A 14,926-nucleotide genomic window follows, 5' to 3' on the forward strand; every position below is an offset into this window, starting at 1 on the left:
GGAAAGACATACTTAATCTTAGGGGAAAATAATTCAATAAAAATGAAAATTCTCCCAAGTTTTGAAATTTAACGTAGTCACAATGAAATAACAAAAACATTTAAAAAAGGGGGGGGGAGGCAAAGTTTTCAAACCTTATATAGAGAAATAAAGAGAGAAAAAGGATATTTCTAAAGAAAAAAAATATGGAGGGAAAATTGATTCTGGGGAGATGGAGCGGACACATTCCTCCCACCAACTAAAACTAACAACCCTGGACATTACCTTCAAAGCAAATATAAGAAGTCTCTAAAGAGGAATGGCTAAGATTCTTAGATTCAAGGAATAATGTGGTGGTGAGTTCCCTGAGTTTTATTTTTCCTTTATGTATCTCCAACTGAATATTGGAGAAGTCAGCAAACAGGAAATACCAACAGGCAAAAAACAAAACAAAACCCAAAAAGAGCAGACAAAAATAAAAGCCCAAGGAAAGTCTGCAGAGTCAGGTCCAAAGCACTCCAGACACAGTACTTTTAATAATACTCATTCTGCTGCAGCAGAATGTGGCCACACCTCCCTCCCTGCCAGCAAAGGTGAGTGGGGAGCTGTATTCTCACTCTTGCCAGGCTGTCACAGGTACCCCAATCCTTGGCACTGGTGTTGGAGAAGGTATTCCAATGAAGAGCCAGGACGTGATGGTCCCCAAGCTCCTGGAAGCTTCCTAGGTGTGGTTTAAAACTGGTCTTATTCAGAGCAGGGAAAGAAGAAGAAAGAGTGGCAAGTACTTGAGATGGGGAAGATGGGGATGGGGAAGATGGGGAGGTAGTAGGCTCAATAAGCAAGGGAGCTTACCTATAAGGTTGTCTTGGGCTGCACAAGACAAGATGTCTGCACCTGCCTGCCATATTTTAAGTTATGTACTTTTCAGATCTAAGCACCATGTCACCCTCTCCAGGCTGTATCCTTGGAACAGCCTCTGGGAGTGGAAAGAGAAGCAGAATACACATTCTGAAGATGGGAGGAGTGGGGAGTCTCTGACTTCCTGGTCTAGCTCACAGATCAAACAGCAGTCATGCCCTCTTGATGACCTCCCCTGACACTCCACCTCCCAGTGACCCACTCTTAAAATTTCATATGTACCCACTCCCCCTCCAGTCTTATGCATTCTCCCTGAGGTGTCAGGAGTTTCATAAGGATGGAGGTGGCCTTTTGGAAGCTACCTGGCTGCACTAGAGGCAGAAGCCACAGCAACAAAATTGGCTAATGCAAGAGAAACACAGATAAAGACAATGATTCCCAAAGTCAGTGACATATTTTTTCCACAAGCCCCATGATCTGAACCACTGATAAATCTCTTACACTGGGACATTCATTTATGTCCTCATGTGGCTTAATAAGAATGATATATTAGTAGACTCATGGGTATGAACACATGCATTCTGTTTGGATAACAGTACAGCTTTCTCCTTCTGAGACAGTTATAATATCCAACACCATCCTATACTGGAGGACAGTTCTTTTCATCTGTGGCCCCAGTGTTCAGTGTTGAGAAAGGACAGGTTTTGTTACTACCATTCAAGACCCTCTGGGAAAATTTAGTAAGAGCTTCTATATATGTTATAATATCTTCCAGGCCAGTGGAGGGAACAAAGATGGCAATCAAGTGATTAATTAATCAGCGGAAAACAGAAAGTGTCCACCTGGCCTTGAGGAGAGGGAGGCTGGCAGCCTTTTGGATTGTGACCAGGTTGTGCATACCATATACGTTGGTAAAGCAGACAATTAGGTGTGAGGAGATGGACTGGGAGTGGATATGCCAGACCAGGACTCCCATCTTCTCCCCTCTTTCAATGGTGGATATTCCATTCCAGGTATAGTACATTTAAACAGGTCCAGCTTGTAGCAGGGCAATGGGGTCCCACTGGAGATTGAATAGTTCCCCTTCATCCAAGGGTAAAAACTAATGGACCCATTGCAAATTCTGGTAGGTAACTCCTTTCCTAAGTGTGATGGGCTTTGGGGTTCTCAGCAGCATAGCATGTGGATCCATGGTGAGAGTTGGGGCAATGGTTGTTTCCTGTGACTGCCATAGTTTTATGGTGTTGGGTGTCTTAGCAGAGGTCCCCAGCCTGTCACAGGGAGCAGCAGGCCTCACTGGTTGATCATTCAAATGTATTAAAGCCTGGGACAGTAATTTAGTCCACCCAGCTCAGGTGGTTTTACCTATTAATTTAATCTGCTGTTTTAATACTCCATTTTTCCTTTTTACCAACCCTGTCACATATAGATTTGGAGGAGATGGAACCTCATTTAATTCTATATTCTTTTGCCCCATCTTACATATCATGACCTCTGAAACGTAACCCCAATCACTGTCTATTCCATGAAGGTATCCCTATATAACTCAACTTCTGTAATGCCCTAACAGTGGTGACCTGGTTTGCATCTCAACAGGGGAAAGCTTGGGTCAGCCAGATGCAGTGTCCACACAAACCAAGCCACAAATAGAACTCTCATTTAGAGGAAGGGGACAAATATAATCAATTTGCCAATCTCTTACTGGTTGGGAACTCCAGTGGATGGTCCAATCTCCTTTGGCAGTTGCCTTGTGCATTGTCTAAAACACACAGGACATGGTGTTACTGCATTAATCAAGTCACTACAATTCAAGGGTGCATCATCATGCTTGGCAACACACCATCTTACATGGGGACTGCGTTCACCACTCTTTCTATGCACCCAATCTGCTGTAATACTGCAGGATCAGTTGCTATAGTTTGTACACAGCTACGGCATATTTTTGATTGCCAGGTAGTATCAGTGGCTTATGAACCAGGATGTGCAAAACAGTGAGGATTGCCTCAGGTTCTTGCAGATGGACGCAAATGCCTTTTCACATATCTTGACCCTTTTAAGGGCTTATATATAATCATCTACCCCTTGGCTTTTATTGTCCAAGTCAGACTGTTAACCTTTTCAGAACAGCCCAAATCTCAGTGCAAGGGGACCACCAGTCAAACCACTCTGAGTTCAGCCCACTGCCTGCTGTGGTTCCTCCCTTCCTGACAGGCCCCACTCAAAGTAGCACTCTGCGCACTCCTAAGAGCTGTCACTCTGTAGGGGTCTATCAGACTCCTGCCACCTTCTAGAGCTGGGACCCAAAATCCTAGGGGCATGCTCCCTTTTGTTGTCTTAGCCGTAATGCCTGACCCACACCTTCCAGAGTCACAGACACATCTAACTCAAATGGTGGTCCTGCCTGGGGGATGCCCAGAGCTTTAGCCTGATTCACCGGTATTTTTGCCTCCTCAAGGGTGGTTTGTTGCTCTATCCCTACTCCCACATTTGCCCTCTTTTTATGAGGTAGTATAAGCAATGAGGACACTACAAAGAGTAAGAAATGAAAGTCCTCCAAGCCTCCAAAATCCTACAAAAGCTTGTATCTCCTTTATATTTTTAGGACTTGGTTAGGCTTGTATCTTATCAAACTCAACTTCTGGGACAGCATGAGTTTTACCCAACCAAAGGACTCCCAAAACCTTGTGGTAGTACATGAGCCTTGAGTTTTCCGTAGTTTACCACACATCCTTTCCCTCACAGATGTTTCAGGAAAAGTCTGCAGTGTCCTGCAGCAGGGAGATGTCTTCACATGTTGATTATGTTATTACTTTAATGTGGCCATTTACTGATGTGGGGAAGGAGCAAGGGGACAGCTCTCGTGTTACCATCTCAGGATATATTGTGAGGATGCCCAGGTAGCTTTAGGGAAGCACTTGGAAGATTTATTATTGTCCCTTCCACATGAAAAAAAAAAAAAAAAAAAAGATCTTGGCTTTATCAGAAACTCGTCAAAGTCTTTTTGTCAAAACATTGGAGTAAAACAGTAAGTGTCAGCAAATGGTGAAGGACTTAAAAATGGTTATGATTAAAGATATAATGGGAGTTTATTATAAAAAAAACTGACAAGGGAATTTATTGCTGTGACATGCATTTTAAATTTATGAATGATAACATTAAACCAAGATATATCAGATTTGGGGGCATTTTACATAAACAAACTCTAAAAAAATTATCATCACCTCTATTTGACATTTCTCATGAAATTTATCATACATAAAAATTACATAGTTGTAGAAATTTTTAATTTAATCTTTTAATTTAATTTAATTTTTAAATTTAATCTTGTAATGGAGACTCCATTCCTTGACTAATCAAAGACCTGATAAAAACAAAACACAGAATCTTTGTTCTCTAGGCAGATTATATCAAAGGTAAAATCAAACCAAAATAAGACAAAAGCTTTGTTATTTTTTCCTTAAATAGCAGGACATTAAACTAAGACAACTTTGTTCTTTTAACAGAGAGAAAACCAAGTTCTAAATTTGCACCAATATACTTTTGGTATCAAGATTGTTCTCTTTCTTTCCTTTTCTTTCTTTTTTTTTTTTTTTTTTCATTTTTAGTTGTGGGCAGTGTTTTGGTTATATTTTTAGAGTGCTTAAGACAGGACAAGGTTTACAAAGGTTGGAGAAGGAAGTCAAGTTTTTTCCTAGGAGCTTTGAGGTAATTCCTATTTAAAATTTTCTTTTGTAGTAGGGATCAGACAACATGAAACATTTTGTCCATTTCTTCATCACAACACCCTCTTTGTTCTCATTTTTCCAGGGACTCCACAGCTTAGTGTCTTAATCAGGTTTTGTTACAAGCACTCAGATCTTAATCTGAGGCAGTTTGTTCTCTCTTAGCTTTGCAAAATACCATGCTAAGGTCTCACCTCTCCACCTTGTTCATTAGCCCAGAAGCCAGCAGAGCAGTGAGCACTCTTCTCTCACCTCAGTTCCTCCAACTTTCTAACCTGAGCTTCAGCCTCTAGTTGAGCATCAGTGGCCAGTGGAACTGCCCACAGCAGAAGCCAGCTCATTGTGTCAGACATGCAATTCCCTTCTTTGCCACAGTGTGCTATGTACAGCTCTTTCAACAAGTGCGTTAGGCCATCTGACATTTTCTGGGCATCTCTGTATTCACAGAACAGTTCACAAGCATCTACATACTGGCCATCCCTCCCCACATAGAAGTCACTGCCAAATCAAGAATTGAATTCCCCAGGGATACCTCTTTCCCAAAACCCACTTCTTCTGTCTCCTGGCTGGCTTGGTAATTGTTGATTCACAATCTCCTCAGGAATTTCCCAATTGTAATCTGAAATTAACCCTAGTATGTAGGGCAGGGACAGACTGAAGAAAGAGGCAGGCTACTCCAGGTTGGTAGTGGACAGTTTTAATGAGCAAAGGATTGTCTTGGACGACTGAAAGATGAGTAGATGTTTGCACCTGCTGACCAAATCTTAAAGTTTATATGGCCTTAACTGGACTCAGTGAGGTATACTGCTCAGATGGCCGCAACACCACATCACTATCTCAAGGCTATGTCCTTGGGGCAGATTCTGGGATGGAAAGGCAAATGGAAAACAAATTCCAAGGATGGTGGGAGGGTGGGAAGCCTCCAGATTGCCCAGGGTCCAGCTCATAGATCAACCAGCAGTTACGTCCCGTCAATGACCTCCCCAGTAGACTACCATCCCCACTAGCTCTTAATAAATCTCACCCTTTGTGTCATTGATGACCATAAGGGGGCCCATACTTCCAACATCATTCAACACTAACAAGGGAGATCTCCTCCCCCACTGGGTGCTGTCAGTTGAGGCTAGGTAGAGAGTCAGGATTATGGATGCACTGTGCAGTAACAAGGAGCTCCTCTCTTCCCAAGTGTCAAAGAATCCTAGTGGACAAGCTGGATTCCCACATACACCTAGCAATGTTGAGGTACGCCCTACTACCACCCCTTGGAATCGTGTCAGAGGAGTTTAAAAAAAAATCTAAATAAGATCCAGAATTTCATAATGTAATACCCAAAATGTCCAGGGTTTGATTGAAAGTCACTTTTAATACCAAGAACCAGGAATATCCCAAACTGAATGAGAAAATTTTAAAAAGCCAATAAATGCCAGTGTTGAGATAAAACAGATGTGTATAGATTCTTAGTCTCTTTGGTTAGGTTTATTCCTAGGTATCTTATAGTTTTGGGTACAATTGTGAATGGGATTGACTCCTTAATTTCTCTTTCTTCAGTCTTGTTGTTGGTGTACAGAAATGCAACTGATTTCTGTGCATTGATTTTATATCCTGACACTTTACTGAATTCCTGTACAAGTTCTAGCAGTTTTGGAGTGGAGTCTTTTGGGTTTTCCACATATAGTATCATATCATCTGCGAAGAGTGATAGTTTGACTTCTTCTTTACCAATTTGGATGCCTTTAATTTCTTTTTGTTTTCTGATTGCTGAGGCTAGGACTTCTAATACTATGTTGAATAGCAGTGGTGATAATGGATATCCCTGCCGTGTTCCTGACCTTAATGGAAAAGCTTTCAGGTTTTCTCCATTGAGAATGATATTTGCGGTGGGTTTTTCATAGATGGCTTTGATAATATTGAGGTATGTGCCCTCTATCCCTACACTTTGAAGAGTTTTGATCAGGAAGGGATGCTGTACTTTGTCAAATGCTTTTTCAGCATCTATTGAGAGTATCATATGGTTCTTGTTCTTTCTTTTATTAATGTGTTCTATCACATTGATTGATTTGCGGATGTTGAACCAACCCTGCAGCCCTGGAATAAATCCCACTTGATCGTGGTGAATAATCCTTTTAATGTACTGTTGAATCCTATTGGCTAGTATTTTGGCGAGAATTTTTGCGTCTGTGTTCATCAAGGATATTGGTCTGTAGTTCTCTTTTTTGGTGGGATCCTTGTCTGGTTTTGGGATCAAGGTGATGCTGGCCTCATAGAATGAGTTTGGAAGTTTTCCTTCCATTTCTATTTTTTGGAACAGTTTCAGGAGAATAGGAATGAGTTCTTCTTTAAATGTTTGGTAGAATTCCCCTGGGAAGCCATCTGGCCCTGGGCTTTTGTTTGTTTGGAGATTTTTGATGACTGTTTCAATCTCCTTACTGGTTATGGGCCTGTTCAGGTTTTCTATTTCTTCCTGGTTCAGTTGTGGTAGTTTATATGTCTCTAGGAATGCATCCATTTCTTCCAGATTGTCCAATTTGTTGGCGTAGAGTTGCTCATAGTATGTTCTTATAATTGTCTGTATTTCTTTGGTGTTAGTTGTGATCTCTCCTCTTTCATTCATGATTTTATTGATTTGGGTCCTTTCTCTTTTCTTTTTGATGAGTCTGGCCAGGGGAAATCATCTGACAAGGATTTCAAAGCAGTCATTATAAAAATGCTTCAATGAGCAATTTACAAACATGCTTGAAACAAATTTAAAAAAGAAAAACATAGTCTCAGCAAAGATAGAAATATATATCAAATGAAAATTTTAGAACTGATAGTTACAATAAGCAAAATTGAAAGCTCAAATGTGGGCTCAACAGCAGGATGAGAGGGACAGAGAGAAGCATCAGTAAACTTGAAGATAAAACAGTAGAAACTACTCTTCATGAACAACAGAGAAAAAATGGACTAAAAAATGGACAGAATCTCAAGGATCTGTTGAACTATAACAAAAGATTTAACATTTGGCCCATTTGAGAGGAGGAGGTACAAAAGGCTTTCCATCTCTTGAGTTTTCTAAATGATAATTGCTAATTGAAGCAAAAATTAGATAGCACCACACACTTATCAAAACAACTAAAATAACAAAAAAATGATGACATAAAATTTTGGAGAAGATATAGAAAAACTGAATCACTCTTGCATTACTTGGGGAAATGTAAAATGGTACAGACACTGTAAAAAGAGCTCTTCAATTTCTTATAAAATCAAACTACCATATGATCCAACAGACAGAGCATTTATTGTAGAGAAATGAAAAGTCATGCTTAAATAAAACACATGTATACCGATGTTTTTTGCAAGTTTGTTTAACCCTACCTGGAAAGATGCCCTTTGTGCAATGAATGATGAGACAAACTGGTACATTTAGAGCCTGGAACACCACTCAGCAATAAAAGAAATGAGCTATTGACATATACAGCAACTTGGAGAATCTCAAAGCAATGATGCTGAATAATAATAATTATAAATCTCAAAAGGTAATATCACATATATACTGTATTATTCCATTTACATATAATTATCTAAATGATAAAATTTTAGAGATGGAAATATGTTAATGATTGCCAAGGGTTAAGGATGGTATAGAGGGAGAGGTATAGGTAGCAGGAGGGAGGGAAATTATTTTTGATGGGATAGTTCTGTATCCTTGAATGTGGGGGTGGTGACACAAATTTACATGTGATAAAATGGTATAGGACTATAAACACACCTTATATAAATATCAAATTCCTTCTTTTGATATTGTTGCATAAAATTTTAATTTATTTGACACAGAGCAAGAGAGCATAAGTAGGGGGAGCAGCAGAGGGAAAGGGAGAATCAGGTCCCTCCTGAGCAGGAAGACCCACACAGGGCTCAACCCTAGGATCCTGGATCATGAACTGAGCCAAAAGCCGATACTTAAAAGACTGAGCCACCCAAGAAAGGAAATTATTAGCATTTGAAAACTCTGTATGAACACTTTTCATCAAAAGTAAATGCTTTACCTATCAATTTCCTAATTGTTGTAAAATTCTATTCCATTTTTAGGAGCCATTCGGTGAGCATAGTATATTTAAGAAATCATACTTTTGGGAAAAATGCAAAACAGAATTTTTTTAAAAAAATCATTCTTAAAATACAAAATACATCATATAAAACCTCAAGCAAAAAAAAAAAAACACTTCAGGCAATAATAAAAACTCATAAGTACATGTTTTCATTTTTGTTTCCTTCTTTAAAGCTATTTTAAACATTGCTGTTGTTTTACTTTCTTAACGTTTAAAGACTCAGTGGTTATTTTTAACTTCAGCATACCAGTTATTCTTCCCTTCTACCATTCCACAATCTGGAAACTTCATTAGTGGGTGTTTAGCAGACTCATTTCCTCAGCTCTACAATAGAACTAGTGTGAATTCCAGCCTTCCCAAAAGTCACAATGAAGTAAGAATTTGGAAGACTGGAGTCTAGTTGAGTACCTGTCATATGGCAGACATACAATAAATAATCACTGAATGAATACAACAAATATCACTGTGGGTAATCTTCTTAATCTACAATGATATAAATTATGTTCATGTACTACTTTTGAAGATTAGATGATTTTATAAGCCAGTTTTCTATATTTACTTTGAAAGCCATAGTGCTAATCACAGAATCACAGAAAAAAAATTGAAATCAAATAAGCACTCTTAGGTGTTTTATGTGACAGATATGCAATGGAGATAAAGAAAAATTATCATTCTTTTAGACTGCATTTATTTCTAACATAGGTAATAAGTGAATTAGGACTGAAAAACAAGAAGTGCATTTTTTTAAAAAGATTTTTTATTAATTTATTTGACAGAGAGAGAGAGAAAGAGATCACAAGTAGGCAGAGAGGGAGGGGGAAGCAGGCTCCCTGCTGAGCAGAGAGCCCAGTGTGGGACTCTATCCCAGGACCCTGAGACCATGACCTGAGCTGAAGGCAGAGGCTTAACCCACAGAGCCACCCAGGCGCCCAAGAAGGACATTTTAATAAAAATAAATTACAGTTTTTAGAAAAAAAAAACACAAGAATTAGTTTTCTGTCATCATTAACATTTGAGGATATAGAAGAAAACCACCTACAAAAGTAGAAAATCCTTCCAAATGCCAATCTTTTATTTCTTCAGTCTTTGAAGTCGATTCATTATGCATGTTCTCCCTTAACCCTTTGTCACTGGAAATGACCCTATATTATGTGATTTATTTCAAGAACTACTCACATGCTCTCTCAGGCCAATTTGAACTTTTCACATCTAAAGTTATAACCACAGCAAAATATGCGCTTGTTTCCCGAGTTCTGGGAGAGGAACAGTTGCAGTTTTGACAGCCTAATAAAGCCTTCGATATATCAGATACAATTTACCAGGAGCCCTTATTAAGGAATGAGATTCTTAGGTCTCAGCTCAGGACCATTGATTTAGAGTTTCTGGAAATGGAGCTTTGATATTCATATTTTATCAAACCCCACACATGGTTCTTAGGCACACTGAGTTTTGAGAATTGCAAGGGGGCAGCTTTGCTAAAACAAGTATCTTCCTCTCTAGGCAACAATCAAAGCTCTTACAGATTTGTTACACTGTTGTAATATGCCTCCACCCTATACCTGTCATTTTAATGACTTAGCATTAGAGAAGCTATTATTGCCATCTGAAGAAACACAAAGTGTTTCACCCAAGCATTGTAAATAATGAATTAGAATAATTAGCTGTAGAGAGATTTGACTTGTAATTTAATATTTTCTGGAGTTTTGAAAGGACAAGGAGTATGGAATAATGTTAAAAGATTGTTTTCAAAAGGAAAATACTTGGTTGAGTAGGAATTAATTAGTCAGTTACAGATTGGTTAAACTTTTTAAAGATATGTGTAAGAAAAATTAATTCACCTCCACATTTCCCCCAAATTTCTATTCCAGGCCTACCCTGCTGGTTTGAATGAGGCCTGCTTTGCTTCTGTTTGCATTCTGTTTCTGGAGTCCAGAATGCTGGGCAGATTGAACTCCTGTATTTGCCATCAAGCAGACTCAAATGTGTTTCTACCTCAGGGACTGGAGAGAATGTCAGCCAGACATAAGGAAGCTAAAAGGATGCTTTCTGCACAGTAGAAAGAATAATATGGTGTCCTTCCAGAATATTAAGCAGTATCAGCAGTAACGGGAAATAAATGGATATGTGAAATCCATCTAGGAATACTAAGAAAAAGCAACATGATCGGTTTACTTTATGAGCTTTGTCTGTCTTCTCTCTTCATGCTAAAATTCAGCTTGAAATTTGAAGATAGACAGCTCTCTAAATGTGCTTTTTAAGATTGCATAAATATTTTCAAGGTAGTTTATTTGAAAATAAAATGCTGGTCACTCTTCCTTACAAAGGAATTTCAAAATCCTAACCCTTGTAGTCAGTTGACATACAAATCAGAGTTCTATTAACTGTTCATTCATTGATTTAAAAACCTCTGCTAGGATCATAAAAAGGACAAAATACTTTTGGAGCTTACATTCCCATTGGCTGTTAATCAAATAATTACTATAATGCAAATGATATAACATATTTTGGGTTTACAACCTAGACTCAAATAAATTTCAATCTATCTAATTAAAAATGATAAAGCAAAATTTGTATATCTGATCTATTTAGATGAAACTATAACTAAAAAATTCAAATCATTTTTACTGAATAGCTGAAATACATATTTGGTTAAAATGAATTTAATTAGCAGGTACTAAAATGTTGAATGAAATTTGTTTGAAGCACTGTATTAGAATCCCATACTTTTCTCCCCTCCACCTTTGGAAACCAGATAATTATACCGTAACAGAAGAGTATTTTTCAGACCTCCAAACTGAAATACATTGTTTCTAAACCATTGAGGAAGGAAAGTAACTGTGTAGCATTCTCTTTCACTAGTTTTTTTTGTTGTTGTTGTTTTATTTTTATGAAATAGTTGTAAGAAGATGTTTTTGAAATGAAACTCAGCAATAATCTTTAAAATAATAGCCATTTGTTTATCCATTTGGTATGAGAGGTGGGGAAAAAAATGACAGGATAAAACTTACGTTGTAGTTTAGAAAATTATTTCAGGGACTGGAGACGCTCATGAGACTGTGCCCACAGGATTCAAGGCATTCTGAAGAGCTGTGGGAGATGTCTGGTGACTTTACATGAATATTGCTATGCAGTGTGATTTTGGACAATGGTCACACTGAACGACTTTAAGAAAAAATTACATAACCTCAAATCTGACCAGACTATTTCTTATCCTGATTTTAGTTGGAAAGAAACACAGCAGACAATTTGACCCCTATAGAAAATATCAAATTCTTGTAAAGCAGCTGTTTCTTGAAAATAGTGTAACAGGAAACTAGATACATTATGTAGAGCATAGTAAATTGCACTATTTTTTTTTTCTGTCTAGAGCGCTTTTCACCAAACTGGCTGCTTCCCCTCTTTAGGATTCAGTCCATGCCCAATTCTCAGTGAGGCTTTCCTAACTACACCAATTAAAGCAGCCCTTCCTCAACCTTTGTCCTACCTTGATCACTCTCCAACAAATGTACTCATTTCCTTTACAGTGCTTGCCTCTGCTGGAAAAGGTTGTCTTTATTGATTTAGTGTTTACTCTTTGCCACTTCCTGAGAGAGGGGCCAGCTCTAGCTAAAGAACCATTGTCATTCTTTTGACAAATATTTGTTGATCTGTCAGAAGCTGGGTATAAAAAGTCCAGTAGAGCAGTCATGATCCTTGCTCTCATATAGTTTATGATCCAGTGGGAGAACTGTATTGTAGTGCAGCAAAGAAAACAAACACTTAGACAAACAAATGTAAAAGGATAACTGTAGGAAGAGCTAGAAAGGAGAGAAAATGGCCTATGAAAGCAATAAAAAATCTAATTTATTAAGTAGATTAGATAAGTTTTCTCTAAGGAAGAGACTTTTGAGCCAAGATTTAAAGGATGAGCAGACATTAATTAAGCGAAGAGAGTCCAAGCCTGTTGAAAGGCTGGCTACACAGCAGGAGAGAAGCTGATGCATATGAGAAACTGAAAAGAGAACTGACATAGCTGGAACACAGGATGTCTTGGGTAGAGAGACACAAGAATAGATTGTGGAGATCTGCATGGGCTGGGATATGTGGGGATTTCTGTGAGTTGTGACTTTAACCTGAGAATCATGGGATTATTGAATATTGTGGGTGTGCTAGTGTGTTGGGGTGTGTGTATGTGTTTACAGGGGAATATAATCAGATCTGTGTTTAGTTAACATGACTTTGATCTGTAGAGGACATTCAATGGCAGAGATCTAAAAAAGGGGTGCAGGTAGACCATTTAGGATGTCATGGCCATTTTTCTCAGGAGAAATAATAAAAATCTGGATTCAGGTAGTGCTGATGGAAAAGCAAATAGGTAGGTAGATCCAAAAAAAGAAAGAAAGAAAGAAAGAAAGAAAGAAAGAAAGAACACAAACATGTGGTGTTGGCTTAAGTTTAGGCAGATATCATGAATAACAAACTTGTTTGATGGGAAGAATGTGTAGCCATTTTCTGAGAAAGAAGCACCAATTGTGAGCTATTCAGTCATGAGCTGGGTTTTGGCATATTCGTTTGGAGGATGTCACTGAGAGGATGGATAAATTATGACTCTACATTTTTTTAATTTCTATGCATGAGAAGTTTGGCTACTCCGTTTGACTAAAACAATTATTTTCCACTACTGCTTTTAATAGGCAAATGGGATTCCTGAATTTTATTTCCTACAACCTAAACTTCTGCATAATGTATAAAGCACCAAGTAGGCCAAAAGTCCAGCTAGATAACTTTAACTGTACTAAGAATTCACGAATTGGTTGTTGCTGATTTTATCTGTTAAAAAATTTGGGTTCAGTATCTTGGTACCTGCTATCAAAATCATATCTTGGGATACCTGGGTGACTAAGTCAGTTAAGTATCTGCCTTTAGCTCAGGTCGTGATCCCAGGGTCCTGGGACTGAGTCCCACCTTGGGGTCCTTGCCCAACAAGAACCTGATTTTCTCTCTGCCTACTGCTCTCACTCTCTCTGACAAATAAAATCTTTAAAAAAATCATCTCTCAAAAATTTAGTAGAACTTTAACATATAATTTCACAGAACCTGAACAGAAATAGTCAAAATTTAGTTGCATTTAATACAGACATCCCAGTCAAGTCAATTAACATTTCATATCAAATTAGAGTGATTATAACACATCTCAAGTCATATGGAGTTATGGCACCCCTGTAATATATTTAGCCTCCACTATTTGTTATCCAGCCAATATATAACAAAGCCAGGCATGGGATGTTTGAACTAAAATAACACAGTTATGCTGAGATATATGTGTGAAGTACCTTTTAAACATATCCTCAAAGTGTCTGAACTGTAGGAAAACTACATTAGAAATAACTAACTAGAATTTATCTAGAAGATATAGTTATTCTCCCTTTATATCATCCTCACTATGTACAAACTCTGGGATAGCACACAGGAATCCTTTCAATTTTTTAAAAAATTCACCTTAACATTACTTTTCTGAAAGAATCCTTATATATATATTTTTTTTCAGGATCTCTATCATCTATCTATCTATCTATCTATCATCTATCTATTTATCTGTCTAGTCATCCATCCATCCATTCATCCATCCATCCAGCCATCATCTATTCTCACATATATATGTGTATTAACCACTCTAAAATGCTTAATAACTATTTATGGTCATTATGCTTGACTAAAAATCTTATGTAAAATCCAACTACTTTAAACAATAACTTTCCACAACAGTAACAGTAATCTAAACTACTATAAAAACAATAATTCTGACATAAGCAAAACATACAAATACATACACAAAAGGTATAATTTAATAAATGCTATCTTTCTGAGTGAACACTATAAATATCAACTTGGTAAATTATTTGGGGAAATTCATCAAATAACCTAAACAGTCTGTTCACATATTAAGTGGCTAAGAAAATGGAATTTGTTGATAATCTCAAAGGAAAAAACAAAACCTCCCATGATTTACCATATTGTTTCATCACATTTTTCTCTCACTTTAGAAAAAAAATTAGTATTCCATAACTGTAATTTAATTTTATACTAAAACCAAGTGAAACATATAGTCCAAAAATTTAATCAGCCTCTACCAAAAAAAAAAAAATAAATAAGTATAAATGCAAGCAACCACAAGAAAGGCAATAGCATGTAAGTAATGATGTACTTTTGGGCCAACAAGGTATATGAGTCTCTTCATTGACAGCAAAGTGATAGGAAAACACAAAATTGAAGGAACATATGTCCCATTTGGAAAGAGTA

This window comes from Meles meles, chromosome 1 (genome assembly GCF_922984935.1).
Source record: "Meles meles chromosome 1, mMelMel3.1 paternal haplotype, whole genome shotgun sequence".
NCBI lineage: Eukaryota > Metazoa > Chordata > Mammalia > Carnivora > Mustelidae > Meles > Meles meles.